At 45.3% G+C, this 25,411-nt stretch overlaps 1 protein-coding gene across 1 annotated transcript in view; it reads right to left on the bottom strand.

Moving 5' to 3' along the window:
* PARP8 (poly(ADP-ribose) polymerase family member 8) overlaps positions 1–25,411 on the bottom strand; it is a 203,191-nt gene that overhangs the window by 177,130 nt on the left and 650 nt on the right. The gene's annotated exons all lie outside the window — the stretch shown is intronic.

Here is a 25,411-nt window from a genome sequence, read left to right as displayed (position 1 = left end):
ACTCTTGTACATTCAAGTGGGGGGGGGGCTTCTCGGTTATAAACATGCCCGAAGGCCACTGAACCTGGGGCCATCCTTCAGTTAACACCTGACTGATATACACAAGTCGGTTAGAGTGTCCCCCTAATATGCCATTAGTTCCCCTTGTACATTCAAGGGGGGTGGCAGGGGTGGCTTCTTGGTTATAAACATGCCCGAAGGCTACTGAACCTGAGGCCATCCTGCCCATGGAGGAGGTCAAGCTTGTGGTCTGTACTAAGACTGGATAGAGTTTAAGTGAGTAACTGAGAGGGAAATGGCAGAAGAGCATAAATGAAGGCTGAGAGATAAGTGAGTGAGGAAGGGACTATCCTGACCCCTTTGGTTGGCGACATCTTAAAGACATCTCCCTTCTTCTTTCTAAAATCAATCAATGAAAATTAAAGGAAAACAACACTTTTACTGATATTACATTGACCTCTGATGACCTCCAGAGAGCACCAGCAAGATGGACTGATGGCAGGAGAAGCTAGAGAGGGCGACAGAGCAAATCCGGGCATGAGCCCTGTCATCTACCGGCAGCTTCAGACAGAGGCTTCGGCCAGAGGCAGCGATCTGCTTGTTCTGCAGTCAACACTCTGAGTACAACCGAGTGGAACAGTAAGTCCTCCGGCCACCGGGAACGACAAGGGCCGCAAGCAGAGACAACAAGCCAGTATCTCCCAGGCGAAGACAAACTAGCCTGGATCTCGCCTCCTGACAAGCTCCTGGGACAGTGCCCGCTGCAGCCTGCGCCGGCCCTCCAGCCAGCGGCCCTCCCCCCTGCCCATGCCTGGGGGCGATTCCCTGATGCTCCTGCTACAGGGAATGGCATTTGTAGATGGCGAATAGCATTCTGTATAAGAGAAGCTGAGTTTTCATGAAATAAAAGAATAATAAATAACAGAAATCACAGGTCATGTCCTTAGCTGGGGGTTAGTTAAATACAATATCATGGAAGCCTGAAGGCCAACGACTATATTGCAAAAGAATTTACACATAGTCGGAGACTATGGCTCATGAGTCCAGCACGCGGTCAGTGATTTGGGTGTATTTCCCACCGGATGGTAAGGGACTTTAAGAGAAGGTTTCCCATGTGTGTCCCAGGGGGAAGGAGCTGGGCCCACAGTAGAGAAAGCCGATGGCCATCGCTTCCAGACTCAGCTTGTTTTCCGCAAATGAACCGTCGTTTTGTAAGCAACTTTTAAACGCCTCGGAAAAGCATTTTTAATCCTACGGGTTTAGCTATTGTATCAAGTAAGCGGAATTCCGCTGGGGAAGGGTTAGAGGCTCATAAGTGAGAATCAATACTTCATTTGGATAATGGCTAAAACACCCCCTGTCAAGATAAAGGCGCGAGAAAGCCATGATCAGGCCCCCGCCGACAGAGGGAGGGAGAAGTGGGCGCCAAGGGGAACAACTTCATTCATGCAGCCACTTGAAACTGCGCCCCCGCCTGCTGCCCAAGCACAGTGAGCACACAAACAAACCCAGGCGGCCAGACACGGGAACTGCACCTGTTGCCCACAGTGCACCCCATGGCCACAGTGCGCCCAGTCACCCACAGTACGCTCCAGCGGCCACAGTGCGCCCTGTCAATCACAGTGCACCCCGACGACAGCCACAGTGCGCCCCATCAATCACAGTGCGCCCCGATGGCCATAGTGCACCCCGACGGCCACAGTGTGCCCCACGGCCACAGCGTGCCAGAGAAAGTGCTGTCCCCTGCTAACCTGCTATCAGGGGCGCCTGCGGTGAGCCAGGAACCCTGCCCCTCAGCCACAGGCTCAGGCTGCCTAGTTCAGCACTTGTCACCAACCCCTGGTGTGTTTTGAACAACTGGCTTAATGCCCAACCACTTCTCTGTGACGTCCCCGCTGTCCTTGGGGCTCTCCCTGCTGGGCGAGATGAAGGCCACCATGTCCACAGCAGCTGGTCAGTTACTTCCGGGGGAACAGCATCCTAGAGGACTGGGCTGCAGCAGGAGGGTGGCATGTGGACCTGTCGTGGGACCCACAGACTTTCATTTCTTTCTGACCAACGCCCTGCACAGCGCGAGGCAGCGGGTGTGCCAGGGGGTGGAGACCACAGGGTGTGGGGGAGTTCGGGGAGAAGGAGCACGACCAATGCTGACTGGGCAGGAGGAGATGATGGAAGAGGCTGGTTTGACTTATGTTGTCAGAAAAAGAGAAAAGAAAAAGAAAAACACTCAAACAACAACAAAACACACACACACACACACACACACACACACACACACACACACAAAATTGCTCCATGTTTGGAAGAAAAGACCTAACCAATTTGTGGGGAAATGATGTGCTGGCAGAATGGGGTCCCTGAGAGGGAGGAAAGAGATGAGTGTGGGAAAGGCCTGGAGACACCGACGTGCTGCCCAGGTGACCTAGGCGTCCGCAGAGGAGGATCTGGGCTCGTTTGCTTCCATTTTCGAAGTGAGCCTCCCGCATCAGCTGCTGTCACAGCTCAGGGAAAAGGAAATTATTATAATTATAATTATGATTATTATTATTTTCACCACCTCAGTATTTTCCATGCACGGAGGAGGTATTTTACATTTATCTATTAGAACGAGGAGCATAGGAGGTTTCCTAATGGGCATACTCTTAAGAGAAAGAGAGTTATTTGGGGATCATTTCTCTGCCTGCAGCAGTTACTCAAAGGAGATTTTTAGTTGCCTCTCAGGGAAAAGCCCAATCCCAGTGATCAGCATGGTAGGGTACAAGGCCAAAGTTCATTTATTTGTATATCTGTATTAACATCTGGATTATAACAGCAAAAAGACAGAAAGAAAAGAAGATCCAGAAGCAAGTCAATAACACACAGCAGTGCCTTTGGATGATGCTGTGGTGGCTATTTTCAGAAATGTGATCTCAACCGAACTTCAAAACTGCCTTGTGATGGAAGGCCGCACCTTTCCTGACAACGTCAACATTCATTTGTCAAAACCTGGGAGGCAGGCAGAGGCACGTAAGGTTGAACGAATGCCATTAGAAATGGGAAAGTGTTTGAAATACAGGGCATACCTTCAAAATGTTGAAAAACTAGTGCTTATTCATCATAGTAAAAGCTTATCAACTACTGAAAAGCAAAGATAGCCCTACCCGGTTTGGCTCAGTGAATAGAGTGTTGGCCTGCGGACCAAAGGGTCCTGGGTTTGATTCTGGTCAAGGGCACGTACCTCAGTTGCAGGCTCCTCCCTGGCCAGAGCCCAGGTCAGGCTGTGTGCAAGAGGCAACCAATCGATGTGTTTCTCTCACATCAATATTTCTCTCTGTCTTCCACTCTCTCTAAAAGATCAATGGAAAAATATCCTTGGGTGAGGATTAACAACAAAATAAGTAAATAAATAAATAGAAAAGATAAGATAAATCACCTATAAACTCACCACATTTACTATGGAAATTTTCAAACATTCACACGGGTAGAGAGAGAGCCTAATCAATCCCCTTGGACCCATCACCCAGTGTCCAGCAATTGTCAACTTTCTGTCAGTCTTGTCCGCTGTTGCCCCACCGCTCCCCACACACACAGGTTTTGACAAGTGGTGTTGGAATATTTTCAATCCAACTCCACTCATCATTACATTTTACCAGGGAATACTTCCGTGTGCATATCTCACAGATAGACTTTCAAAAATACAACCACGATGCCATCAGCACACATAAAAATTAATAATTATTCCTTAATATAGTTTCCCTGGTTCTCTCACAAATGTCACATGAGGGTGGGGGGTCGAGGAATTAAGGAAGGAAAGAAGCACCCCACGGAAACTAGAAAGTGTTTCACCTGAGGAAGCATTCATTCTAGCCACCCAACATATTACTAGCGATTGTTGTCCATAACCTTTCTCATCCATTTCTCACATCATTCACTCCCTGGTTTTGTGAATTAAGCAAATTCCTGGTAGAACTGCAGGAGGAAGTACATGACCGCCAGTTGCTTGGCGTCTGTGAGCCACCCTGGTTTCAGACATTCCTGTGGCCAGGCGTTCCGACTCCTCTTTAGCTACAGAGCTGCCTCAGTAACTTCTCAGGAAACCCCGTCCGTCTCCCTGTGGGTTCCATAGAGTTGTATACACATGGGCGTCTTGGCTCCGAAACTTTTTCCTACAGATTCATTTCAGTGAAAGTATAGGTCAGCTCCAATTTGTAAACGTTTACTCTGGAAGCAGGTCACGCTAGCTGCCGGGAGCCGGTCCATCCTTGCTGTTTCAAGGGACCTGGCATATATGGCATACTGTTCTTAATATGTTTGCTCACCTTCTTGGCGCTGTGTTTTAACCAAGGTCACCTCTCCGAGAAAGGTTGTTTCCCCAGGTAGGGATTTTCCCCTGAAGTTAGGGAGGGAATAAAACCTCTTAACTGCCAGGCGGGTAATTAATCACTTTAACTACAAACAATCATGCTTAAGCTACATAATCTTTACTCCCTGGAATGGAGATAAGAAACTCCCTAACCTTTGGAATAGAGATTGATAGGATTAGAATCAACTGGTATAAATATAGATGCAACAAGACAATAAACGGCAGAACTTCGCTGGAGATCCAGAACAGAACTTGGCTGGAGATTGTGGCTAGAGATCCTGGCAAGGCTGCTGATCAACTGAACGCTGTCTCTGTGTCATTCCTTCTTCGCCGACTCCGTCCGCACCTTTGGGGACCCCTGGACCCGTTGGGGCTGGACCCCAGCAGCTAGCGGGTGCGCTAAAGGCTCAGAGAAAGGTTCTTGTCCAAAAGAGCTCAAATGAACAGACCCACTGCCAAATCTTACCTATTTCCTAGTTCTATCATTTCGCCTATCTGGTGCCAATATGTCGTGCTGGCTTTTCCCCAAGGACTCATGGTCAGTGTCCTCATGGTCACTCACTGACTTGCATTGGACGTCTTGCCCTTGTTTGCCACATCGGCAACTAAACCACATCATGGGAGTCACTCTCATTTATAGGTCACCATTGGACAGGAGAGTGAGTCCCCAGGGATGTGTGGCTGCTGGACCTTTTACTTGGTTTGGGAGTCACATAGGATTGACTTGGGACGGAGGTTTGCTGACATCCTTCCGGCAAAACTAGAACCAGAAGTTTCCCCACTTCATTCACCTCACCTCCATTGTCCAGCCTCTTACTCCAGGAGAAAACAGGAATTGATTGGGAGGGACACGGGGCAACACTGGAGTCACTGGGGAGATCCTGCTAGAATTTATTCTTTGTCTAATGCCTCTTCATAATTATTGGACATGTTTTTCTTTCTTATTATACCCAGTCTTACCCTAAAAACAAAAAAGTCATGAACTGAACTAGTATACAAGGAAACCCTGTTGGGTGAGGGTATTACATATCACCTTGACCACTGTCTCCTGTGTATCGGTCCACGGCTGTTGGTTGGAAACATTAGAAATTGGCCCTGGTTCAGTTAGGTAAACACTGATCTTTAAAAGGAAGATACTGCTAGCTAAAAACTCAACTTCAAGAGCGCCATAGCATTCAGTTCGAGATTCAGTTCCCAGGAGAGAAAGCATCTTAGTTTACCGCCTGCCGGTTAGGAAGGGCCGGGCTGCTATGACTTAGTCTAAGAGCCGTGTGCTGTTACAACAAGGAGAACAAGAAGAGCTCCTGGGAAGACATTCACACACACACACACACACACACACACACACACACACACGCACCCCTCTCCCCCCATCCCAACACCCCCCAACACACACACACACACACACACACACACACACACACCCATGACTGCGGAGAAATTGAGGAGCCCGGGGCAAAGCCATTAGCTATGTTTACTGCTTATAGGCTCTGTCCTTCAAAATGTAGCTTAAATGTGAGAAGAGTTAGAAGATGAAAATAGGAGTGTGTACATCAGACCTGAGGCTTGTCACAGCAAGTGTAGACATGAGAGCAAACGTACCAGCAGGGACCAATACGTCGATAAGAACCTTACAAATGGTACTTCCAGAAATTAAATAAAAATAAATGAAGCAACTAGACAAATGCAGTAGGAAGCCATTAAAATGTATCATTAGAAATCAGATCAATAAAACTAGACATTTAATTAAATTTAATGAAGCAAAGAAGAATCCCTGTCATTTGTGGCTGAGAAATGGCAGACCTTCCCTGGGTTTGTCAACCTATTGTCCATCCGAAATGTGACAATATTATTTAACATTTCTAAGTAAAGATAAGAACACGTGTGTTAGTTTTCTGTTATTTTTAATCCTCACCCAAGAATATTTTTCCATTAATTTTTAGAGTGAGTGGAAAAGAGGGGGAAAGACAGAGAGAGATATGGATGTCAGAGGAGCAGGTTGATTGGTTACCTCCTGCAAGAGCTGGACCAGGGAGGAGCCTGCAACTGAAGTACATGCCCTTGACTAGAATCAAAACCAGGACCCTTCGGTTCACAGGCTGATGCTGTATCCACTGAGCCAAACAGGCGAGGGCCACATGTGTGTTAGCTTTCTACCAAGGCAGTAACAAATGACCACAAACTTAATGGCCCAGAACACATCTGTGTGTTATCGTTCTGCAGATCAGAAGTCTGACGGGGATCCTACTGGACTAAAGCCGAGGCATTGGCAGGCGGCATCCCCCCTGGTGGCTCTCCTGGCCCTGGAGGTCACTCACACTCCTCGGCTCCTAGCTCCCCGCGCCCCTCCATTTTCAAGGCCAGTGATGCTTAGTCCCGTCCTTCTAACATCTCACCTCTCTGACCTCCTTGATCACACACCTTTCTCAGACTGAGACTCAGAAAGCTTCTCAGCCTTTAAGGATTCGAGATTAGCTTGGGGCAGTCTGGATAGTTTTCTTATTTTAAAATCAGCTGATTAGCAACCTGAATTCCATTTGTAACCTTAGTTTCCTTTCATCACATAACATAACATATTGATCATTTTCAGACGGTAGGACTTGTTCATCTTTGGGGATCATTATTCTGCCCATCACAACATGGAATATAAGGTAAAACTTTTTAAGAAGCAGAAATATAATTATTAACATTTCTAAATAATAAGGCGATCACTTAGAAAATATAAGGAAATTTGAAAATAGTAATGAAATGAATAATTGAGTCAAGTTGTCAAAATTAACAATAAAAATGTGAAAATAGAAGATGGCAGCGTAGGTAAATGCCTGTACTCACCGCCTCCCACTACCACATCAAAAGTACAACTAAAATACAGAAAAACTATCATCCAGAACCGCGGGAAAGCTGGCTGAATGGAAGTCCTACAATTAGAGGAGTAAAGAAGAAAGCACACTGAGACCGGTAGGAGGTGCAGGGGCCAGGAACGGGCTGGTTGTGCACCCAAGTGGGCCGCTTTTCTGATCGAGAGGGAGATCATCCCTGCAGAGGCTACACGGAGGAGCAAGGGGTCCCAGCCCCACACCAGACCCCCAGCCCAGGCTCCCAGAGCTGACAAAAGAAGTCTCTACAGGCAGTAAGAACTGCAGGCTGTAAAAACCAGTGAGGATTGGGCCTCAGTGACATGGAGGCTGCTGGAGACCCAGCCGTTTCCTTGTAAAAGGCCAGCACCATGAACTGAACTTACAAGGTCCCACTTCCTCTGAGCTTCAGCACCAGGGCAAGGCTCTGGGGAATGCAGACACATACGAGGAGGAACTGGATTGTCTGGCATCGGGGCAGGAACTCAGCAGTAGCTTTCTCCCAGACAAAGGTTCTCGCAGGGATCATTGTTTCTATGCTGGGACCTCCCCGGTTGCAGGGCTGACTGGCAGCCATTTCTGTTTGCTCCACCCCAGTGATTCCCTGAGACCCCACCTCATCCAATTTATAACCCCACCCAAGCTGCATGCAGAAGCTTTTGCATATGAATGGCCTGTCCTTGCTCAGGCTAAAACCTCTCAAACAAGCTGCAGGTGGGTCAGGGAGCCCAAACCTATCAACAAAAGGCCCAAGACCCAGCAACAGCACCAGCCTGCCTTGCTTCACAGCTGGACCTCAGTTGGGCACTTCCAAACCCGATACAAAGAGGAGGAATCTGCAGCTCTCTCTCCAACTCCTGCTAGGTGGCCCCAGGCAGTGGCTGCCTTTACTCCTCCCTGGAGACCCAAGAGCTGGTGTACCAGTGGTCAGTGTCAGGCCATACCAGATTACAACTCTACACATAAGTGACACATTCAAGGGGCAGACTCAGTGAGCACCAAAGCCCCGCTGAAGCAAGTCTTGCTCCATAGGGGTGTCTCCTGCACAGCAGCTCTCCCACTGTATTCCAAGCTGGTCCTCACAGCCAATTGGCCTGCAGGTCAATTCCTCCCAGGGATACCAACAGAAATCAAGTCTCAACTACAACAAGACTGTGCTCACAGCCCACAAAGGGATGCACCTAGAGTCCCAGCTCAGGTGACTGGGGAGGTTGAGCCACTGGGTCCTATAGGACACCTACTACACAAGGCCACTCTACCAACTCAAAAAGACATAGCAGCTCCACCCAATACATAGAAACAAACACAAGGGAACAGCTAAAATGTGGAGATAAAGAAACATGTCACAAATGAAAGAAATGGAAGAAAGCAAACTACTGGATATAGACTTCAAAACCACGGTTGTAAGGTTATTCAAGAATCTTCTAGAAACCTCCAAGGGACTTGGTGAGACTTTCAATGATCTTAGTGAGAATGCCAAAAAAATGAAAAGGACCATTTTTGAGCATACACTGACTGAAAAAAAGACTAATACACAGAGATTCAACAGTAGAGTAGAGGATTCCAAGAATCAAATCAATGATTTGAAATACAAGAAAGCAAAAAACACCCAACCAAAAGAGCAAAAAGAAATAATAATCCAAAAATATGAAGCTAGTGTGAGGATCCTCTGGGACAACTTTAAACATACCAACATTCACATTATGAGGGTGCCAGAAGAAGAGAGAGAGCAAGATATTGAAAACCTATTTGAAGAAATAATGACAGAAAACTTCCCCTACCTGGTGAAAAAAATAGACTTACAAGTCCAAGAAGCACAGAGAGTCCCAAATAAGAGGAACTCAAAGAGGACCACACCAAGATACCCAAGATTACTTTATCCAGCAAAGCTATCATTCAGAATTGAAGGTCAGATAAAGAGCTTCACAGACAAGAAAAAGCTAAACAAGTTCATCACCACCAAATCAGTATTACATGAAATGTTGAAGGGTCTTCTTTATGAAGAGGAAGAAAAAAATCAAAAATATGAACAACAAAATGGCAATACACACATATCTATCAACAATTGAATCTAAAAATCAAAATAAACTAATAAGAAATCTAATGAACAGAATAAACTAGTGAATAAAATAGAGTCAGAAGCATGGAAATGGAACGAACTGTCAATTCTCAGAGGGAAGGGAGGTAGAGGGGCAGGAAGAGATTAAACAAAGATCTTTATGCATGTGTGCATTACCTAGGGACACAGACAATAGGGTAAGGCCCACAGGTGAAGGCCTGAGGCAGAGTGGAACCGGGTGGAGGGGGACCATGGAGGGAAAAAAGAAGGACATCTGTAATAATCTCAACAATAAAGATTTTTTAAATAATAAATAAATAAATGTGAAAATATATGTGAATTAATAAATAGGAAATTATCAATACTATGACCTATTAGGAGTGTGATGGTATACATATTTTTGGCACTTTCCAAATTTTTCTATTATGAGTATTATTTTTATTAAAGAAAAATAATTCAAGTTGTATTTAATACAGTGAGAATATTAGGTCCATCTCTTTTTAAAAGAAACTGTACAGCGAAACAAAATAATATTGGGGGGGGAGCATACTAAGTTCTGAGAGAGTACATTCAATTATTTCAGAATTAATTTACAAGTTTAATGTCCTTTTTTATAAAGTTGCAGTGAGGACCATTTTTAATGTAACTTTATTTTGGAAGTGAACCAAGTTTTAACAAAATGCCCTTGGAAAGGTAAACAGTCTAAATAATTTAGACCATTTTGAAAAAAGAAGAGGACAATGGTGGGGGGGGGGGAGTGGACTCTTCCTGTCAGATATAAGGTGCATTTTGAAGCTGCAATGCATAAAGCTGGAATAGAAGTGTCTAGAAACAAACTACAATGCAGTCCAGATATGTCAGGCTAGACCAGTGGTCGGCAAACTCATCAGCAACAGAGCCAAATACCAACAGCACGACTGAAATTTCTTTTGAGAGCCAAATTTTTTAAACTTAAACTATATAGGTAGGTGCACTGTTATTAACTTAATCAGGGGACTCCTAAGGCTTAGGAAGAGCCACACCCAAGGGGCCAAAGAGCCGCACGTGGCTCGCGAGCCACAGTTTGCCGACCGCGGGGCTAGACCATGCCTGGAGCATCCATCAGCATAAAAGAACCCTGAACACACACAGCGTGGGGCCTGCTCGCAGGGAAGACAAACGCAGGATCCCGTCACAGACTAGCCAAGGAGACCGCGCTCGGTAGAGAAGAGGAACCCCAGAGTTCATTCAACTCGCCCCAAAATGAAACAGCAAAGGGGCATGTATTTACTCTTAGCCAGACAATCATGTCTTTTAAAAAGTTATGGGAAGCAACAGGATGGAAAGAAGTTTTTATTACTGAAAATCGTCAGCTTTGGATGAAGCTATGAAGGCTCAGATACTTCTTTCATTATGTGTCGAAGGACTGTGCTCTTTTAAATTTCTTATCATGTATAGATCATCCAAAACAACCAAACTTATTTTAAAACTCCCAGTGTCTAAGAAAACCATTCAAACTCGCCAACTTCAACCTTTAACGTTCAACCCAGCAAAGTCAACCAGACTCCAGCCTGCCGTTCGGCCACATATTGATCACTTGCCAGCAAGGGGCTCCCTCCACAGGAGCCAGGATGGGCCTCTCGGGGGCGGGGGGGGGGCATGCGGTCTTTGGTGGGGTCGGGGTTCCTGAAGAAGGTGCTGGAAGCTCTGAGGGGACGCGCTGTAGGCTGGGGCCTGTTCTGCAGCAGGAGGAAGAGGAGGGCGGGGACTCCCGTGAGCGAGGGCAGGTTCGCACCTGCTGCCCCAGGAGTAGGTGGGTGGGAACAGCAACTAGGTCTGGAGGTGCCATTGTTAACAGAGCAGCGGTCACCCAAGCAGAGGGGGTCCCAGGACACTTTATAGTTGCTCATGACCTCAAAGAACAAAGCCTCCTGTTACCTCCGCAGGAGGCTTCCTCCGGTCTGTCCTCCCCGCCTGCTGCCCGGCAGGGCGGCCTCTTCCTTTTCGATCCAAGCTGATTTCCAGGACTTGGTCCCCAACAGACTTTCCAAACGCAGAGCCAGTGTGTCCCCACCCCCTTTCTGTTACAGCTTCCAGAAATAGCTGTACCCATTGATAACTAACTGTACTGAACAATCTAACAGAAAAGCGCTGTGAGTTTAGGAGGCTGTGACTCCAAATTGTGCTTCGAAGACATGAGCTATCGGCTAGGAAAATGCAGCGTAAGACTCTTGGAGTTCTGGTTTTGAGTTTCCATCTAAGGAAGAGGGAAAATGAAAAGCCTGGGCACAAAGTCTAACACCAATGAGACATGCAACGCAGCCAGGCTGTTCCGGAGTGGGAGCTGGGCCACGGGTCCGAGTGGAGGACGGGGAGCCCTGGAGAAGGTGAAGGACCCCAATAGCATGTCCCCCCGCCCCTCCATCACCTCTGCGCAGCCCCTCATCACACCAGCACCGATACTTCAGGCTGCCGTCTTCCCTTTCCTTAGTCTTAAGAAACCTGTGAAGAGGGGGCACGCCCAGTGGGGAGCAGGCCCAGAAGAGGCCGTGAATTCCCAGCTTTGGCCTGCTCTCCCCTCTCCGAGCCTCCATCTCCCCCTCTCCCCTGACCAAGCTACATTCCCACTTCATCTTCTCCCTCCCCCTCCCACGGGGAGAGGACGGACTGAGGAATAAATACATGTAGAGAAATATCGGTGGTGATTCTACTAGTGAGGAAGAGGATGGATTTGTCGGGGAGCACCCGTGTGGGGGTGCTGGCGTTGGAACGGGAACAACGCAGTGTCGCATGGGAGGGGTTCCTATACGGTAAACATACAGCCAGCTCCCCACTCCAGGGGAAGAGGCAAAACGCGTGCCCAGAGAAGGGTAGAGAGAACAAGCAAAACCACCTCCAATGCGCCCACACTCAGATTGGGGTGACAAAGAGGGGGCCCGTTATATTGACAAAGAATCTCGTTACAGGTAAAGGGAAAAGCTGGAATTACCCTGAGAGATGAGGGCTCTGTGGGATCTCCCCGCTTTGAAAGCATAACTCCGTGTAGGTTTGGTAGACAAATGATCCCGAAATGTGAACTCAGGGATGAAAAGAAAATGGGAAAGGAGCAGAGGAAAACAGTAACAACTTGGAGTTTACGGTAAGCCCCCTTGTCTGCGGCTTCACTTTCCAGACCCTCAGTTACCTGCGGGCCAAAACCATGAATGGAAAATTCCAGAATAAACAACTGGCAGGTGTTAAGTGGCACAGGGTTCTGAGCTGTGTGCTGAAAGCACCCCTCCGTCCAGCGTAGCCACACTGTATATGCTGCCCGCCTGCTCGTCACTACGTAGGGGGTTATCCGATGGACTGGCAAGTGTCCCAGTGCTTGTGGCCAAGGAGCCCAACGCCATGTCACCACGCCCACGTCATTCACATCCCGTCCTCTCGTCACGTAGGCCTCGAATCATCTCCGTCAGCACAAGAAGAAAAGTGAGGTTGGCACAATGAGATATTTGAGAGATCACATTCACATCACTTCTATTTCAGCACATTGCTATCATCGTTCTATTTTGTTATTAGCGTTGCTGTTAGTTTCTTACTGTGCCTAATCTGTAAATAAAAATGATCATGGTTATGTACGTATAGGAAAAACATGGTATATACAAGGTTCAGTAATCTGTGGTTTCAGGCATCCACGGGGCTGGGGGCGCATGGAGAGGGGTCCTGGAATGTCTACCCCATAGATAAGAGGGGGGATATTGTGTAGCCTTTATAATGTTTTGTTATTTAATATTTGTGGAGGTTCTATTGGTTTGGTGATAAGAATAAAATCAGGGAAGTTGAGTTAAATCAGCGATGAAAGATGTGCAATCACCTATGTGTATCTTTGTTAGACACCACTAACATCTGTGATTTCCAGTAGTAACTGAAAGGAAACCCACATTTCTTATTGTGAAACAAACGTTTTAAAACGTTGATTTTCTACGGAGCAGAGGTAAGGAAAAGGGCAGAAGGGACTGGCTGAAATGCTCAGAAGAACTGTCTGAGCACCAGTGTGGTGGGAACTTAGGGAACGTGCCTTTTTAAGTTTGGGAAAGCACAATTTGAAAATGGTGTCAAAATTATTTAATTGCCATAAAGTGCAAACATCTACAGTATTAGAGAGGAGAATTTTATTTTATTTTTATTTTTTAATGTATTTTATTGATTTTTTACACAGAGGATGGGAGAGGGATAGAGATTTAGAAACATCAGTGAGAGAGAAACATCGATCAGCTGCCTCCTGCACACTCCCTACTGGGGATGTGCCACAACCAAGGTACATGCCCTTGACCAGAATCGAACCTGGGACTCCTCAGTCCACCGGCCAACGCTCTGTCCACTGAGCCAAACCGGTTAGGGCAGAGAGGAGAATTTTAGCTAAACTTTTTTGATATACCTGGGAAAACATTTTTAGATATTCACAAATTAAGTACAACTTGATATTTGAAAAAGTAACTGACAAGAGTGAGTCTGTATAAAACCAGGTGGATCAGATTGCTGATAGTGAATTGCATTCGACGCGGGAAAGTGAGAATTTCATGTGATTCAAATTAGCTGGTAATTTTAAGTATTGATTCACTGCTAACTGCATGCGGAATAACGTGCGATTCACCTGTAAGAACTCATCCAAAGTTAATCATGAAAATAAAATGACAAACACCGTAAAGTGTCACAAATGCTGAGAAATAAGCAGAACAGAGGCGTGGCCACGGCAGGAACGGAGCGGAACACAGCGCTTCCGATGGCTTTGGAACACACTTCCCTTGCTTCCTTTCATTTTCTTGTTTGTGACCAAAGCCTTCAGGATTCAGCAAATGTTCTGCAATCTCCCTAGCTTGTTATGGGCTTACCCTCTTCACCAGGAAGTAATTTCTGATGTGAATGTGAATATTAATGATCTCGCTGGACAAGATGTCTCTGGAAAGTGACCCTGAGAAGACGCTCTGTGGATAAGCAGCTGAAGTGAGAAGTTACGGCGACATCTCGGGGAACTTGGAGATCTTTTCCCACAGGGAACAGCCTTTCAGCAGCGTGTCCTGGGGCTGCACGGAGCGAGGAGCCGAATGTCTCCGCAGAACGGGATGAGGATAAAGACGGCGTCTGCGTTTTGGCTTAGGAAGTGACATACGTTCCTCCTGGAGTGTTGAGGATTCAACTTAAATTAAAAGTCGGCTGTTTCTGTCCTATTATGCCGGGCTGCTAAAGGGAGAGTGAGCCTGTTTCAGCAAGAGGACCTCATAAATAAAGCACAGTAGAGCCCTAGCCAGTTCGTTCAATGGTTAGAGCATCAGCCTGCAGACTGAAGGGTCCTGGGTTTGATTCCAGTCAAGGGCATATGCCCAGGTTGCAGGAGGCAGCCAATCAATGGTTCTCTCTTATCACTGACGTTTCTATCTCCCCTCTCCCTTCCTCTCTGAAATCAATACAAATACATATTTTAAAAAATAAAGCACAGTAGAAAACACTTCCTCCCTCTTCCCCCAAATTCTCACTGTCATCACAAATACCCAGGTTGTCTTTTTTTAAAAAATTATTTTCTTTGTTTGCATTGAGCTCATATCTTTAAATCTACTATGAAACTTTTTTTTCATTTTCATTTTTCAAACTGTGGGGAGCCGCTATAGGGTTAAACCTCGGACTGACCTGTTGGCAAAGTCATAAACAAGTCCCAGCTTAGAGGGCACAGTCCTCTTAGCATAATTAGGCTTGACCTTATGATGCTCCCTAGATCTTCACCGGAAGCTAATGGGCTGAGGGAAGTGCAAGAAGAACAAAAACAAGTGAAACTCACAAGAACAGTGTAACTTTGGTAACCACTGCCTTGTTTACCTCTGACTATAAAATAAAGGCTCAGATTGCCGCGGGATCTCTCTCTGTGGCCTCAGCCAGGCACAGGCAGATCCACAGAGACTAGAGAGAGCTAGAGAGTTCTGAACACTGTCTCCGTGTAAAACATTCTTCGCTAACTCCGTCCACACCTTTGGGAACCCCTGGACCCCCAGGGCTGGACCCCGGCACCAAACTCCATTCTGTCCCCAAAGTTGGGAACATAGAACATGGGCCAATTCATTGCTCATAAATAATCACAATGACAGCCCTTTTGTTTGTTTGACGTGTATTGTAGGCTGTCGAGCACTCAGCTGTATGACTGTGCCATCTTACAAAATCCTTTGAGGCCTGTGCGGCACTTGGTCCTACACTTTCTAGGCTGTGAGGAAGCTGAGGCACGGCTTGGTTGGTGATGTGCTCAAAATGAAGAGCCCTATTCGGATGCCCAGCCTCCAGTTGTGGGCCCCGCTACCCCAAGATGCTCCTCCTATGCCCCATGGAGCCCCCGTGACAGGGGTTTAGCTGGAACTTCTAGACCGCCCCACATTAGTAAATCTGAAAGAGCACCCTCGCCCTGGAGAGTTGAGGGGCCTCGTAGGAGTAAGAAGAAGCTACACAGAAGATAGGGGCCTCTGCTCCTCTCCCCACCCCTCGGCGCAGACCAGGGCAACAGTCCTGAGCTTCCATCGGCTGAAACACCGATGTGAGCAAGAGGGACTCCTCGCAGACTCGGGGGGTGGCTGAAATGGGGACAAGTGCAGTGTCTAGTTGCTAAGTACATACCGTTGGCTGAATGTGTGTCCTTTAATGTTGTGATTTCCACACTTGGCTCTCAGGAGCCCCAGCTTCCAGGCCCCAGAACTTTCTAGGGCTCCCTCTGGCTAACCCTGAGCTGAAGGGTTATTATGATTTTTTTGTTTGGTTTGTTTGGTTGATTTTGCCTTGTTTCGGGGACAGGAGAAGGGACCTTTTTGAGATAAAGTATGATCTCCAGTAGCCATTCTCGCTCCTGACGTTTAAAAATAAGCTCACACCTGGGTCCTACCCCAGAGACTTGCTTTAATTGGGCCCAAGCGACACTCCCCAAAGCCCCCAGAGAGTCCCAGCGCAGTGCGGGCTCAGAGCGCGGTTCGGTTCCGGGAGATGGTGCCGGGCGGGTTTTGGAGACGCTCCGGAGGGGAAGTCAGAGCACAAGGCGGAAGCCCCGCGTTCAAAACCTCCGAGTCACAAGGCGAAGAAAACACAGCCGCTGAGAAACGCCGGTTCTGAAAGGGCCTCGGCGTCGGGTGGGAGGATGAATGCACACGGAACTGACCGGTGGGCTCAGCTCTGCTCAGGGAGGCTACAAAGCGGCCAACGCCACAGACTGTGCTCTGGAGGGAGGGGCATGGCCCGGGCAGCGGGGGCAGGAGGCAGAAGAGAACCTTTTGTACCAGACAAAACAGACCAAAACAGACAAAGGCTACATATGGCAGAAACAGCCAGGCCCCAGCAGCCCCACTGTGGGTGTTTATCTGCAGAAACTCAAAACACTAAGTTGAAAAGACATAGACATCCACAGGTTCATCGCAGCATTACTTACAATAACCAAGATATAGCAGCAACCTAAGTGTCCATCAACAGACGAATGGATACAGAAGCAGTACCGCCCTGGCCGGTTTGACTCCGTGGATAGAGCGTCGGCCTGCGGACTGAAGGGTCCTGGGTTTGAGTCCAGTCAAGAGCACATGCCCGGGTTGTGGGCTCCGTCCCCAGTGTGGGGCCCACAGGAGGCAGCTGATCAATGATTCTCTCTCATCATTGATGTTTCTATCTCTCTCTCCCTCCCACGCTCCCTTCCTCTCTGAAATCAATAAAAATATTTTTAAGAAAATAAATAAATAAAATGTTTAGCTCAGTGCCTGATAACAAACAACAAAAACCCAGGGCGCTCTTGTATTCATTGTGCTCAGGCTCTGGGGACCAGATCACTCACCTCCTTTGTCTCTGTGCTTGGAAGTTGCCCCATAGAATTGGTTTTGGTTTTCAGTTGGGTGAGAAGTTAATTGCTGGAGACATATCATAGAAGCTTCATTGACATTCATAGGTCCTTCCCCTGCTTCATTGTAGGAATAACGACTTTATTGTGGTAACATTCACACTATTCACCTATTTCAAGTGTGCAATTCAATGACTTTCATTATAGTCAGACTGTGCAACCATCACCACAATGAATGTTAGAGAATTCCAATCGCTCCAGAAAGAAGCCGGTACCAGTGAGCAGTGGAAGAGGGGAGAGTATCTAACACAAACAAATTTGAAAACAACACACAAATATTTTAGCACAACGAACACAATAAAATCCAGTGAGCCCGTTTCAAATCGGTAGAGTAATACTCTATGTGAAGAAAGGAGCATAGCATTTCTTTTGACAAATAATGCCATTATCATGTTATCATTCTGCTTGGCAATTATCATAAAGCATTCATTATTCTTGATTTAATAATGTTCTTCTGGGAAGTACATCTTTAGGAAATCACTCAAACTAGCCAAAACAGTTTTTAAAATATATCTTGTATTGAAGGGAGAGGGCGAGATAGAAACAGCAATGATGGGAGAGATTCATGGATCGGCTGCCTCCTGCACACCCCCTACTGGGGATAGAGCCCACAACCTGGGCACGTGCCCTGACCGACAATCGAACCGTGACCTCATGATTCATAGGTCGACGCTCAGCCACTGAGCCACGCCGGCTGGACCAAACCATTTTGGGGGAAGAGTCTGCTTACGATTAGGATGTAAAAGACCACGACAGGTTTCCACTCCCCTTGACTCATAAGTTACCCAATAAACCAGAAATTCACACTTTTGTTTAAAACCATCATTTTCAGACAGCCCTGCTTCACAGGTCCAAGTCCATGTAAAAGAACGAACCTACCCCGAGACAGACTTCCCAGAGAGATGAACACCGTTACCCTGTGCACTTGCTGAGCTGGGGACGCGGTCGGGGAGGAGCAAACCTCGGAACAAGGGCGCTCTGTGCTCTAAGTAAGAGGAACCTGCCAGCCTCTGTTGGACCTTTGAGCTGAGGTGAGGGCTTTGAGTCTGAGGAAGCCTCTTTCCTCCAGCCACACATTTTACCGAGTAACCGAGCCGTGGGTCAGGCCTGGAAAAGGACAGATTGCTTACCTTGAGATCTCACGGTGTAGAAGTCTCTCCTCACTGTGCTCTGAGCTCAGACACCTGCCCTCTCCCAGGCACGAAGCTGTGTGGTCTCCCGGCCCCATGGTCCTGCCGTGCCTGGAAGGCGTGATAGTGCTGACCAGGATGTGGAGCTGCTGGAATGCTCACGTATTGCTGGTTGTAACAGAAATGATACAGTCACTTTGGAAAATGGTTGAGCCATTCCCAATAAAGTGAATCATGCATCTACCCTCTGGCCCAGCAATTCCGCTCCTACGTAAAATGAAAACCTATGTCCACAAAAAGACTCAATGAGAATGCTGGTAACAGTTTTACTCTTAATCTCCCACAACTGAAAATTACCCAAATAACAAGAATGGCTAAACAAATTCATACAATGAAATATTGCCCAGCCCTAGCTGGTGTGGCTCAGTGGATAGAGTGTAGGCCTGCAGACTGAAGGGCCCTGGGTTCGATTCTGGTCAAGGACATATGCCTGGGTTGCGGGCTTGATCGCCAGAAGGGGGAGTGCAAGAGGCAGCCAATCAATGATTCTCATCATTGACCTTTCTCTCCCTCTCCCTTCCTCTCTGATATCAATAATTTCTAATTATTAAGACCAAGGAGCCCTGGCTGGGTAGCTGGCTGGTTAGAGCGTGTCCCGATATGCTAAGGCTGCAGGTCCCAGCCCTGGTCAGGGCACGTACAAGAATCAACCAATGAACGCGTCAATAAGTGGAACAACCAATGGAGGTTTCTCCCTCCCCCCCTCCCCCTTCCTCTTTCTCTCTAAAAAAGTAATAAAATTAAAATAATATTCTCTTTATAAAAGAAGACCATGTCGCAGCATGACAGATATTTAGGGTGTAAACAGGAACACTGAACTAGAAAACTCACAAAGAAACGGGCATGTTGTGGATGTTTGGCATTGAGATTAATGGCACTCATAAACCCGAGCTCTACAATCCTGGAAGAAATCACAGTTGTTTGTGATTTTTAGCTGATTCCACACTTCACCGATAATGTGCAAACAAAGTAACCATGATAATAAAATTATTCTGCCAGCAGAACGAAGGTAGTCAAGTAGATCAAGTAGATCGAGCCTAAGTGATTACATTTGTGAAAGTTTATCATCATTTTTTTCTCAATAAGAGTAATAAAAGCTTTTGTGGGAACTTGGCTTACTAAGGAAACTTCTTCATTTCTAGACTTATAAATATTAATATTTGTTACATATTTTCCTACTCTACTGTATTACTAATTAAAGCAAGTAGCATAAAATTTACATTTCTGGGCATTATTCTTTACATAAATAATACGTTTAGTGTTTAGCAAACTCTTCAGATCATGTATTTTATTACTGTATTGTTTATTTTCAAGTGTAGCACCAGCCAATATTTGTGAAGCAATGCCTTAATATATTATTATTTCTCAAGTTTTCTTAATATCTAATATTATAATAAAACTTTAGGGAGATTGAGCCAGCATTCTACAACTTGCAGTAAATTCATGTCTGTTATAAACTATTTGTAAGTTTCAAATCCCCCCCCCCAAACCAAAACATTTTTAAGAAAAATTTAGAAAATACATGTGAGGTTAAGGTTCCTAGCACTACCTTGTCATAAAACCCAACTTTTTAGTGCAAAAATATAAATTAAATGCACCCACCTGCACTTTCCGCCTGCTCGCCATCAAGCAAAACGGTGAGAAAGACCACGGTAACGTCTGCGCGGACTTGGGCCTGGGACATGCTGGGCAGTAACCCGCCTGCTGAGGGCTGTCAGTCTCCCCAGAAACAGGGCAGATGCTGATTTCTGTTCCGTCCTTTTTGGACCTGCAGCCCGGTCGGCGCAGGACGCGGGGCTGGGCTTGCAGAGCCGCTGGGTGAGACGGGGTGCATGCAGTCTGGTTGCACTTGGGATTCAAGGGCAGAGCTAAAGAATCTGGGTGCGAGCTCCAGTGGGAGCCCCAGCGTGAGGCCAACAACCCGCCCCCTTACACCTGGGAAGGGGGCAGCTGGTCCGCTAGGCAGCAGCTGTTAAAGGTAAAGGTGGATAAAGTGTAAAATCAGACTGCAGGTGGCCCCTGCCGTGGAGAGAAAGAGAAATCCTGGGATTTCTTAAACCTGAGGTTGTTTCTCATGTGGCCGCTGGTGTCTCTAGAACGGTTTCGTTCAGTGAAACAGATGGTGGCCGGTTGTTCTGTTTCTTCTAGTGACACTCAGGCTCACTGGCGGTCCCCACCGCGTCGCCCACGGTGAACGTCTTGGCGAGGGAAGGACTCCCGCCTGGGTGACTTGAACCCTGTCCTCAGCTGCCCGTTCCCCAGGGGCGATCCGCTGTGGCTTGGATAAAACAGGTTTCCCGTGCTTACCTTTACTTGGAAAGTCAAAGAAAAAGGTTAATAATAAGATGTATGTCAAGTATACAGATTTTTTTTTTTATGACTTTCCTAAAGAACTGAAGTGTTAAAATCAAACTTTCAGAGCGGGTGGAGCCCTGCTTATTTATTACACGTGACTTCATACACGGGTCCCGAGAGCAGATGAGGGTCCTAGACATGAGTTTGTTTGCAACGGCAAAGGTCCTAGACATGCAATAGTGGCCAGGGGAGAGTGTGAGGTTAATTGGGAGAAAATGAAGGTAGGTGCAGCCCAATGGCTTTTTTTTTTTCTAATTTAACTTAAAAATTCCAGGGACGGTGGAGAAGAGCACATTCTCCCGCCGTGTTCAGGAGATTTAACCTTCCGTTCCTTGTGAGTGTAATAGGACTCAGGTGTGATCACCCGTGTGCGTTACGCATTGCGAGTGTCCTCTTCGGATTGTAATGTGTTGTTCCTCGGCATAAAGAAAGCTGTCACTGCCGTGCCGTGTATCCATTCAGCTCAGCCAAAAATATCTCTTGAGCACCTACCGGATCCCAGGCACAATGCTAGGTGGTGCGGATAACATGGTGAGGACAATTGACAAGTGTTGTCCGTAACAGTGGTTATTAATTCATCCTCACTCAATGTCAGGCTGTGACAAATGGTAGGAAACCCAACACCGGGACCTCGATGAGCGTCCATCCAGCCTGGAGGCCTGAGCTGGGGGGCGGCGGACACAGTTCAGCAAAACGCAGGCAACGCGAAGGGGCGGCCTGGGGTGTGGGACTCTGAGAGGACTGGGAGCTGGTCGCAGGCTGGTGTGGGGCTTTATTACGGTTTTGCTCGGGAATGCGGCCTTGGGAAACCATTGGAGGGTGTAAGCGGGGAAGTAAAGAAGGCTTATGTTTGTAAACAACCACCCTAGGCACTGCTTTCGAAGACAGCACAGGCGACTTCGATGGCCAAGTCATCTGTGCTAACGCCTCAAGTCTAAGTCACTGGCAATGCCCAGCTGCTTTAAAATATGCTGAGTACTTACCAATACGTTGAGATGGCGAAGTGTTTCCAATGCTCACTACTACTTGAGAGTAGTTACAAAAGCAGGAAATGAGGAGTCGTCACAATGTCAGGGTCACTCTGTCTCCAATTCAAAGGCGCCCTCACTGGCATTCAAGCACGGATGGTATGTATGTGCTCACAATGCCAGCCAGCCGCTCTCTGTCCACAAAAAAGATAGGGCCAACTCAAAGTCAGAGGTGCACACTGGCCTCCACATTTGCCACAGGCTGTGTTCTTTTATTTTATTTATTTATTTAAAATATATTTTTATATATTTCAGAAAGAGGAAGGGAGAAGGAGCGAGAGAGAGAAACATCCATGATGAGAGGGCATCATTGATCGGCTGCCTCCTGCACACCCCACTGGAGATGGAGCCCGTATCTCGGGCAGGTGCCCCGATGAGTCATTGAACCTTGACCTCCTGGTTCATAGGTCAATGCCGCTGGGCCCACAGTCTTTATTCTTACCATTGACGACAACCTGGAATAGGTGAAGTATGATTCTTTCCCTTGTGAATTACAAAGCTATCATTTTGTGGAAGTTATGATGACATGCGTTCTAAGAGGGAGACTGAGCAACTGCAAGAAGTTCTGTGATACAATTTCAAGATTTTATGTGGAATCACCAATTCCCTTCTGTGTTCCCCTTCTTCCTCTTCTCTTTTCTCCCTCCTTTATCCCCCAGGCATTTTCCTTGAGTAATTTTTCCACTGAGCAAAAAAATGTGGATATGGTCAGACTTTCAGGACTGTTCCGGGAACTCCGTTTCCACAAATCTATGTGCTTGTTTTTTCCTCGTCAGCCCTGACCCAGTCTCACTTTGAGTCTCATGACCCACAGGACAATTATGCTCTGTTACGAGGGGGCCTCGTGTGTCCTTGTCCTCACAGATGTCAAGAGAAAACCATTTGGAGTAACACCATGATATTTTCAAACAATTATGAATGCATTGTTATGAAAAATTATTACTGAAAAAAAAAAAGGTAATGCAGTCAGAAATTATACTCACCTGGGAGGAAGTCCACACTTCGGATGTACCACAAGTGAACTGCTCTACTCTGAAAATGAAACAGGTACATAAACTAAAGCTATATTAGAAAATTTAAAAAGAACTTAATGACTAAGTACCTGCCATTTAAATTTGAAAACCTAAAAGGTAACAATATTCGCAAGAGAATAAATTAAGATAATCAAGCCATGACAAAATATTAAAAATAAAAAACAATTAGAAAACACATGTAGACCAATAATACCTTCATCAGGTAACTTAATGGTGATATCAATTAATAACATTGTTTTGCTATAGAAAATTAGACTGATTTCAAGGTCAAGTGTCAGAAGAAACATGCGAGAGAACAGACTTTTCTGTCCCAAATGATCTGGTCACTGAATCACACAACACTTAAAAGGTAACAATATTCGCAAGAGAATAAATTAAGATAATCAAGCCATGACAAAATATTAAAATAAAAAACAATTAGAAAACACATGTAGACCAATAATACCATCATCAAGTAACTTAATGGTGATATCAATTAATAACATTGTTTTGCCATAGAAAATTAGACTGATTTCCAGGTCAAGTGTCAGAAGAAACACATGCTAGAGAACAGACTTTTCTGTCTCAAATGATCTAGTCACTGAATCACACAACACATTTTTAAATGCGTGTAAATCTGATTTGAAAATGCAATAAACACAAGCTATGCTGTTTAAATAACTATATAATGTAACCATAAATAAACTATTTATTTTTCCTCTTTAAAAATCAACTGCAGTTATATTTGGGATAACAATTCTAGTCTTGATGAGAAAAGGAAACATTTGTTATCATCTGCAGCCAGACAATAGAATATAGATTCTATAGAATAGAATCCCATAGAATAAATTCTATAGACAATAGAATATAGACCATTTGACAATAGAATATAGATTTTTTTGGGCTTATATGTGAAGATTTACTTTATATTTTATTCATAGTATATTATGTAAAATGCTGGGAAATGTTATGTAAGAAAATGCATTTGAATAAAGTTTGCTTTATTCGATGGTACTGTAAAACCTGCTTTATTTAATTTCTTTTGTTTTGCTTTACTTAGTTATCTCAATTTTCTAAACTACACAGATAGAATTCTTGGCACAGTATGCAGATATGGGAATTTTTTAAAAATGAGAAATGCAGTTGGATGGATTCCGAAAATTTTCTAGATGATTCATGCATGACAGTATAAAGGGGGCTAGGTGATGGTAACTTTTTCTCTTCCTGAAAATGACTATAATATTTAAGTGCTGTAAAATGAAACCCTATATTATAATCTAGATGGCAAAGAAAGAAAATCTGTCAAAACACATTCAAAATTCTTAGCGATATAAGGTGATACGTCTAGCTAAACAAGATTTAGAACTCCTTAAGCCTTTTTCATTTTAGAAAGAAAAAAGAGCTTGAATTTTAACATCTCAATAGAATGACAAAGGAAACAAGGCATTACCTTAACCAGCCTCTCTCCCACTAGTTATTTTGGTCAGCCATCCATATCCTTTATCCAATCAAGTTATATAAAATTTTAATAGGAAGAAACAAATTGTACGGAGAGAGGGTAATAAATTTTACTAATTGAGAAAACGTAAACTAAACAGACCTCCGAAACAAACACTTTATTTGGATACTATAATTAACAATAATAGCCATACATAGAGCAAATTATGAGAGTAAGTGATTTTTCTTCCTGCTTGGCTATAAAAGATGCTTTTGTAAAGGCACAATAATACCATTCCCTTCTTAATGTAGGCTTGGGCACCCGCCCAGGTGCCATTTCTCACAGCACTAAGCATCTGACAAGGCCTCCTGCAGAAGCACATGAGCAGACCGCTGGGGCCAGGGCGGGTGGAGGGCAGCTCTGCATCCCAGTGAAACAACACAGTCATCATTAGCAACTTTTATAGAAATCTTTTGGGCAAATTTCACATGCGAGCAATGAGGCTACTCACTCAATTGCTCAGGAAAATTGATTCCAAAAGAAAGAATTGCATTTGCAATTCAAGAAATTGGATGGAAATGCCAATTAATCACATTTTCTATTTAAGAATCAATTAGATAGACTTCAAGGTCAAGATGGCAGATATCTGTACAATTTTGTTAACCAGTGTCACCCCAATCAATTCAATAAAAAAGAAACAAAAACACAGTAATTTTGGAAATAAAATATCACATTGCTAAGTAACAATGACGATTTAATAATGCTTAAAACTAATAAACCAAAAAGGCACATTATGTCCCAACTGGTGGTCCTAAATCAATATTTGGATGGAAATGTATAATTTCATATCCATTAATTAAAAGAAAAGACAAATTGAGAATAAATAAATTTGGCAACTATCTCAAAAAGTTACAAATGTAGTAAACTGAGAGACTGTAGAGCAGTGGTTCTCAACCTTGGCTGCACATTAGAATCACCTGGGAATCTTTTTTTAAAATTCTAATTTCTGGGCCTCATCCTCCAGAAATTCTGTTTCTTTGTTGCTAATGTTGTGGCCCCACCCCATAACAAAGAAACAGAATTTCTGGAGAATGAGGCCCAGAAATCAGGATTTTAAAAAGATTCCCAGGTGATTCTAATGTGCAGCCAAGGTTGAGAACCACTGGTCTAAAGGGATCTGGGCTGATGGTAGAAGAGTTATGGTGTGAAAGGGAGGTAGGGAAGATGAGGTTTTTCTTCTTAAGTTTTAAAATCTTGATCC

The sequence above is a fragment of the Myotis davidii genome, unplaced genomic scaffold, assembly GCF_000327345.1.
Source record: "Myotis davidii unplaced genomic scaffold, ASM32734v1 scaffold496, whole genome shotgun sequence".
Classification (NCBI taxonomy): domain Eukaryota; kingdom Metazoa; phylum Chordata; class Mammalia; order Chiroptera; family Vespertilionidae; genus Myotis; species Myotis davidii.
Note: the sequence above shows the minus strand (reverse complement) of the source record. Positions and strands in the feature narration are given on the sequence as shown.